This window comes from Carlito syrichta, unplaced genomic scaffold (genome assembly GCF_000164805.1).
Source record: "Carlito syrichta isolate Samal-C Ts95f unplaced genomic scaffold, Tarsius_syrichta-2.0.1 Scaffold302371, whole genome shotgun sequence".
Taxonomy (NCBI): Eukaryota; Metazoa; Chordata; class Mammalia; order Primates; family Tarsiidae; genus Carlito; species Carlito syrichta.
This window is the reverse complement of record NW_007246467.1, coordinates 689,991-698,431: the sequence shown is the minus strand read 5'-3', so window position 1 is coordinate 698,431 and position 8,441 is coordinate 689,991. Positions and strand designations below refer to the sequence as shown.

At 40.0% G+C, this 8,441-nt stretch overlaps 1 long non-coding RNA gene across 1 annotated transcript; it reads left to right on the top strand.

The window, feature by feature from the left end:
• Positions 1 to 222: 222 nt before the first annotated feature.
• On the top strand, positions 223 to 7,123 carry LOC103258798. The gene is made up of 2 exons (XR_002481886.1): positions 223 to 383; positions 1,301 to 7,123. It is a non-coding gene; the product is annotated as an uncharacterized LOC103258798 (long non-coding RNA).
• Positions 7,124 to 8,441: the final 1,318 nt, after the last annotated feature.

Here is an 8,441-nt window from a genome sequence, read left to right as displayed (position 1 = left end):
GAGAATTACAAATCATATTTTAAAGAAATTATTTTGATCATTGTTTGCTCTCTGTCTCTGTTGCTTGAGATGAGGAAGAAATCGCATATCCCTTAAGTGTTTATGATAAACAATTAAAATGAATAGGTACAAATAAGGAAAGAAAACAATGCTCCCTACAGCTCCCGTCCACATCCGGTTTGCAAGTGAGACTGAAGCCTCTCCCCTTGTTACTTTTCTGCCAGGTCGGTGGCCATACGATGCTACCCATTCGCTGGATGCCTCCAGAGAGCATCATGTACAGGAAATTCACCACAGAGAGCGACGTCTGGAGCCTGGGAGTCGTATTGTGGGAGATCTTCACCTACGGCAAACAGCCCTGGTACCAGCTGTCAAATAACGAGGTGCGTGGTGAGGCCGGATTGAGACCCCAGAGGCAGCCCTCAGCTGGGGGCCCGCTTCCAGGTTGAAAGTGAGGACATGATCCTGTGTGGATTTAGGGTGGAGGGACAGCACTTCCCAAATAAATGACTGTGTATGTAAATGTCATGGCCAAAACACAGTCACTCTTAGATTTCAAAGAGTTGTGGAGAGAGAAAAGCAGTGCTTGCTGATACATCCTTACTTCTCTAGTGATGAGACAGAGGAGTCACTTTATGCTGCTGATCTGATAAACTAACGGCAGATGTAGCATTCCTGGATCTTTATACTTTATAGTCTAGCAAGACTTTTGGTATTATTTCAAGGAAGTTCCAAACTTCTTACCTTTTGCACATTTCACTAGAACATTAACGTCTAGTGAAAAATTCTAGTATTTTATTTTTTCTATTCTTACCCTTTTGCAAGTATGTCTATATTTGAGGCACAGCTTCTTGGTCAGGCACCCGACTTCTTTTTTAGACACGTCTGTCTTTTGACTTCAATCCCATTATCCAATATAACTGCTCATCTCTAAAGCCTTTGGGGTTTCCTGTCAGTTAGTGCCTTAGCATAAAAGGGTCTCCCGTTCCCTCTCAGGTTAGTGCAAACCACAGCATGTGGGAGTTCCAGGGTGAAGCTGAAGAGCCTTCCATAGAAATTATTTCTACACAAGTTTTATGAAATCACAGTGGCTTGAAAAAATGGATATAAGTCAATCAAATTAACCACGATACAAACTAACCTATACTAATTGCTCTCTTCCTTCTGAGAAAAATCCACAGTGAGTGGAACCTCTTTGCAAAAAGCAAAAAGCCCTCTCTCCTGTTCATCTTTGTGCTGACATTTGTGTGATCTGCACTGCATTTCCTCCTGTCTGATCCTATCTTTGATCTCCGTCCAGGTGATAGAATGCATCACTCAGGGCCGAGTCCTGCAGCGACCCCGCACGTGCCCCCAGGAGGTGTATGAGCTGATGCTGGGGTGCTGGCAGCGAGAGCCCCACATGAGAAAGAGCATCAAGGGCATCCACACCCTCCTTCAGAACTTGGCCAAGGCATCTCCAGTCTACCTGGATATTCTAGGCTAAGGCCCTCACCCCCAGGCGGATCCTTCCCAACGTACTCCTCAGACAGACAGGGCCGAGAGGATGAATATCTTTTAACTGCCGCTGGAGGCCACCAAGTTGCTCTCCTTCACTCTGACAGTATTAACAACAAAGACACCAAGACACACCGAGAAGCTCTCAGAGGGAAGCAGTGTGTACTTCTCCATCCGTAGACACAGTGTTGACTTCTTTTTGGCATCATCTCTTTCTCTCTTTCCATCTCCCTTGGTTTGTTTTATAATTTCTTTTCTTTTCTTTTTTTCTTTTCTGTTCTTCCCTGCTTCAAGTTCTTACCCTTCCTTTTTAATCAATCTGGCTTCTGCATTACTATTAACTCTGCATAGACAAAGGCCTTAACAAACCTAATTTGTTATATCAGCAGACACTCGAGTTTGCCCACCACAACTAACAATGCCTTGTTGTATTCCTGCCTTTGATGTGGATGAAAAAAAGGGAAAACAAATATTTGACTTAAACTTTGTCACTTCTGCTGTACAGACATCGAGAGTTTCTATGGATTCACTTCTATTTATTTATTATTATTACTGTTCTTATTGTTTTTGAATGGCTTAAGCCTGTGTATAACAAGGAAAACTTGTGTTCAATCTGGGAAACCTTTATCTATGGGAGATTAAAACCAGAGAGAAAGAAGATTTATTATAAACTGCAGTATGGGAGGAAAAAAGACACCCATTGGGATCAGCTGGCGTCAGTTCCTGCTTAGGAGAAACCCAGCATTGTTAGCTGGGAGGAATGTATTCGGCACCTTCCCCTGAGGACCTTTCTGAGGAGTAAAAAGACTGTTGAACTCTGCGCCATGGACTATTCTTTTCCCATCACCAGGAATACTAACATGCAGTAGAAAGAAAAGTTGGCTTCCATGAGACACAAGATGGCTCCTCACATACTCAGACACAGTCTTGTCTTTGTAGGCCGTGGTAATAGCACTGGTTTGTTTTGCAAGTGTTATCCACTGAACCTTTGTCAAGTTCAGTTGGAAATCGATGAATTCATGTCCAGAGATCATTTCAGGGTCAGGTGGGACGGCAAAGGACTTGGAAAAGATAGGACAAGCTATAAATTCGGAGGCAAGTTTCTCTTATGTTGAACTTTTCAGATAGCATTTTCCTCCAACTCTAACTTCGCTCCCACCCGTCCTTTTAACTGTGCAAGCAAAATTGTGCATGGTCTTCGTCGATTAATACCTTGTGTGCAGACACTACCGCTCCAGATGTCGCGCCCCTGATAGGTAGAACAGATCCATAAAAGGTATGACTTATACAATTAAGGGAAGCTAATGGAGCTTATTAGCTGAGTATCAATGTCTCTGCATTGTATGGTGGTGATGGGTTTTAATGACTGTGGACCCTGAAGCCTGGATATCTTCATCCACGTCGAACTCATGGGACTGTGGGAAGGAGAGAATCGAGTCCTCGGGGAAAAGAAACCTCTCCCTGAGGACATCACATGCGTTAATGTTCAGTGTACACAGGCCAAGTCCTTTGCTCTGGGCTCTGGTTGGGAGAATGGTTTCATTCCAAGTGTACTCCACTGTCAGTATGCTGTTTTGTTTTTGGTTTTTGGTTTTGGTTTTGTTTTTTTCACTCCATTAAGAAAAAGTCAAAATAAAAAATTTGGCACAGCATGCCAATGCGAGGCTGTGCCCAGACCAAGCATTGGAGATGTGCTTTGGGGCATAGTCACTGGTTTTGCAAAAAGAGGGTGTAAATTTAAGTAGAAATTTACAGTTATTTGGATGGTCAGATTTACCAAGGAAGAAAAATATTTCTGTTCCTCAAGAAAACTTGCTACCCTCTGTGAGGGGAATTTTTGCTAAACTTGACATCTTTATAACATGAGCCAGATTGAAAGGGAGTGATTTTAATTCCTCTTAGGTCAAGTTATTTATTTATTTTTTTTATTTTTCTGAAGGTGCAATAGCTCTGTTTTAGGTTTTGCTTGCACCTGCTAATTACTGGAACATCTTGTTTTCCATTAAAGGTTTTGAAAGCCAGTTCTCAAAAATTCAAAAGTGTAAATTAACAGAGAACAAAAGGAAATCCAGTAGCATCTGCAGTGAAGCAGGGGGTTGGACAAGATGAACCTTACAGATCCTTCAAATTCAGCACTGGCCGATGAGAGATGTGAGTCAAGTTGTCTGTTCTCTTTGGTGGCGGAAAAAAAAAAAAACCCTCCAGAATACAAATAATAATATAATGAAAGCCATATCTCCATGATATATACACACACGTATATATCATATTAAGGAACCATGGTACTGTTAAAACACTGTGGAACTATGGAAAACAGTAAGGAAGGGGCAGATTTGTACAAAAACTTTTCTAGATGCCATGTGTGGCCAGCTGCTCTGGGGGACGAAGCTGCAAGTTATTTATTTTATTTTAAGAGAGCAAAAGAGGGAATACTTCTAGGGGCCAAATTCAAGGAGGGCTGTGCAGTCTTAGAGCGAAGATTTGTTTGAGGCAGATGAGAAGATGGGAGCATTTCATTACAGTTTTTATGTTTTCCTCTGAAAGCAAAAAGCAAAAAACAAAAAAACAAAATCTCCTTACACCTTTTGACAAGTCCCTCAAGGTCTTGAAATGAAAGGTTCTATGCAAGTGCAAAGTTTTATAGTTATTTATATTGCTGATTATTATTATTATTACTCTTACTATCTCTGTTGTCTCAAGAGTGTGTGCTAATTTTCAGAGACGTCTCTCACTGAAAGAATATCGGATTGCTTTTAAAGTAACCGAATGAGCTACAATATATCTTAAAACATTCGTCGCTTTTTCCTTCACCACCCCCCTTTCTCATGATCTAATTTTTAGAAAAGTAACATCCTTGTTCTAAAATATAATGGTCACCAAATGCGGCCTGCCATCAAACCTGTTAAATACCACAACAGTAGCAGTGGCAAATTCAATTCTCTAGCTCAAATACAGTCGGACAATCATTTCCATCTATAAATTGTTTAATAGTTTTCCAAACACTTTTCACATGTGGTAGCAAATTATTCCTATTTTTTATAGGTGAGAAAACTGAGACTCAGAGAAGCTCCAAGTCACACTGGAAGTCTCCAATCTAGCTTTCGGTACCACTGGGACTGAATCCAAGTACTCTCACTCTGAACTTCATGATTCTGTGCACTAGAGACTCTAATATACAAACAAGCAGTTCAGGAAAGAAAGTATGCTAACAAATTCATGAAGCAGGATGCGATGTTAGAAGAAGAAATGGAAATAGATGAGATGACAAGCAGCTGAGATATCGTGATATATAATCATGCTCTTAGCTTCAGCTAAATCCTTGTACACTGAACCAATGTCATAATCAGGCTTCTTTAGAAAACACTTTGAACTATGCTATAAAAGATTATATCTGAATTCATATTATACATGTGTTCACATCAGCGCTACCTGTGATGTTTTCATGTATTTATATGTGTGTTATAAATACTTGATTTATACATCTACAAATGCACAGGCATAGTGTGTTTGTGTGTTTATGTATAAATTTATAGGCATACAATAATAGAGATAATTAATTATACGTAGGGTGCAGAATGAATAATTTGCTTAAAATCCGCTAAATAACCAAAACTTTTTAATGTCATGTTGCTGTTAGTGCTTCCGTTCTCCATGTGGGTAGGACTACATCACACATTAAACTCTATGTAGTACTGCATAGGTGGAAGACATATTGAAGAGAATGTGCTTCCCTAAACAACCGAATAAAAGCCATCCCACTTTGTTGAGTCCTTTCTCTGGCTCCTTACAAAGGAAAATGCAGACTGAAGTAGATTACCTTATGTCAAGGTCCAGGAAAGGGAAATTGATTTCTTTTGCCTTTCTGTACGTTTGTATTATGCTCACCTTGTCCTTGTCCCACTGTGATCCCTTTACACTTATGTTCGGAGTTCAAGCATTCCAGATGTAAACTGGAATGTTGGGAGCCCAGTGTCTTGAAGACCAGTGGTGAGAAGTCCAAGACCTCACAGCGGGATGAGTCACTCTTAGAAATTTCCACATCTGAGTATGAATGTACCAACCAACAATTTAGAATGCTGTCCGTTGCAGAGTATCACGACAAGAGGATTTCCTGGTCAAGGCTAGACTTTTAATTTGTTTTGCCTTTCTTTTTGCAAATTAGATAGCCTATAATACCAATAATATTAAATTGTACCTAATTAAATGACTGTGTATATACACATACCCTCGATTCTCTTGCTCCCCCCCCTTTTTTTTAATTTTTGTTTTTCTCCCATTTGAAGACTTTTGTTTTCAGTGTTGACCTTTGGTTTGACCATATGTCATCGTTACAGGAAATCTCTGAGAGGAATGATTAGTGACCCCACTCCCCAAATGTCTAAGTTAGCAGTTAAAGCCAATTTCGCACGCAAAATTGGAGTATGGCGATTCTGAGGTTGTGATAGCTTGTACACGAATTTCCAACATTAATCAAAAGAATGAGGGGTGGGAGGGATTTAGAGTTAAAATGATGGTGCAGGAAGGGGTATTTTCTTGTTGTCAGGGTGGGAATGAATCACTGCTGCTCAAGTCAAAGGTTCTTGAATATCCTTATTTTTGTACTTTTCCTCCTTCTTTTCCTTTGACCTTTATTTATTGAATTATGTATTTATTTATTTATTCATATATTTTTGCTCCATTCATCACAAACACAAAGCAAAGCAAAAAATATATATATGTATATGTGTTGCAAGCAAAACACTGTGAATTTCATAATCACCACCAAGCAACTATTTTGCCATCTTAACATACGTCTCAGGAGACGAAATGGGAAAAGATGGGGATGTCATTTTTCAGTCTATGCGTTCAAGGCCAGGTCCATGTTTATTTTCTTTCTTTGGTCTATGCATTAATGAAAATGGTCCTGAGTGGAGGTTGGCTGAACGTTCAATGTACTGGAGCAAGCCTCACAAAAGCTGCTAACAACCACGTGTTTGAGCAAGAAAAAAAAGTTGGAGAAAATGTAATCTAAAGGCCTACATCTTGCAGCCTGTGTATCTTACTACTGCTTAAAAATGTATAAAATAGCTGGAAATGTTTTCAATACAAGGTTTTCAAATTAAATGTGGATTTTAAATATGTAATCCCTTGACAAATGACCAAATTATGGTGAACTATTGCTCCCTGCGTTCTTTGATCATTACCTATGACTTACAAATCTGCCTGGAGATGTGGACACTCTGCATTTGCTTCTGTATCTGGAGAGATGTTTGTATATATCCGGGCCGTATACACACATATTTCAATATCTCTCTGCGGATCTATTTCCCCTTCAATTGTGACCTGGTATTTGGAACTCTCTATCTTTTCATTTGGTTTATTTTCCTTTTAATGTGACGTCTCTGTGCCAATACTTACCGGTTCTTGTTTTGCAATCTGTTTTGAGTTCATTGCTTTACTAAGACCCACTGCATCTTGGCTGACTTCAAAGTGACACCTGAATACAGTGTTAAAAAAAAAAAAGTTTTGTTTGTAAATCATGTGACCAGCTTCTCTCAACCTGACATGGAAAGTCTCTTGTACTACAGTGTATTTAATAAAAATGATGTCTTACAATAAATAACATCCTCCAAAAGAGAGACTAAAAGTGACATGATGATTACTTTTTTAAAATGTATAGAATTGCCACAAACCATGGTGTGTTGTTTTTTCTATTATGTAGATATGCATATTTGGGGGTCTTGTTTTTGTTTAGAGGTGAGGTTTCGCTGTGTTGCCCAGACTAGGATGCAGTGGCTATCCACAAGCACAATCATAGTGCCCTGTAACCACGAACTCCTGAGCTCAAGTGATCCTCCTGCCTCAACCTTCTTAGTACCTGGGCCGCCACACTTATGTGTGTATTTTTAAATAGGGTCACTGCAGATGCCTGCAGTACTCATTAGCTGATGGTAATGAGAGCATTTGGCTATAGGTACAATTTCCCTGGCTGACTGCTCCATAAATCTGATACTGTCAACTTATATCTTGGATAACTAGAATATCACTGCCCATTGTTTTACTTTCTGCAATGATATAAATGTTTGATCTGTACTGTTCCATCTGGTAGCCTCTACCCACATGTGGCTAGTGGACACTTGAAATGTGGACAGAGTGACTAAAGAACTGAATTTGGAATTTATTTAATTTCAATTACCTTACATTTTAAAAAGCTACATGTGACTAGTGGCTACCATGTTGGCCAGCACAGAGCAAGAAGATGGAATCACCATGGTTTCTACAAGATCAGACCTAAGAAATCTCCCAAGAGAAATATGTATTGTGACATCCTTTTGCGGTTGGAGCATCTTTGAGGATCTGAATGACTCAAGAGCAGAAGTAACTGAACTGAAGATGCCACACTCTCTCAGTCTCTCTGTGCACTGGTGTCTCTGAAATCACTGTGGGGGAAGACAAAATAAGGGTGTCTTGGCAGGGATCCTGTAGCCCGTCTTCCTCACCATCAGAGTAGTCGGCCCACACTCTTGCTTCCCAGTACTTTGCAGTTAAATTTCCCAGAATCTGATCCCTTCTCCTTGACCCTCTGAGAGGCACAGCAGCATCTGGGCAACACTCATACCCTAAGCTTCAGGAAAATCGGGTTTGGTAGTGGAATGTTCAAAACCCAAACTCCTCAAAAACTGCCTCTTGAATACCTCCTCTCAGTGTTGCAGGTATGTTTTCCTTGAGTTAAAAAAAAAATACGATCCAGTTCAAACTCAGCAGGGACTTGGGAGGTCAATGCTGTATAAGGGGCGAAACAACTGGTCTAAAAATCCAAATAGGATTCTATGTCCCTGGGCGATCAAAGTATATATCCCACTCAAAGAGACTGGAAAGGAGGAAAGTTTAACCACTAATGACTTGGCCAGCTGTGACCCAATTCAGACTAAAAATCCTGACTTTCACCAGACTACATTTTTATA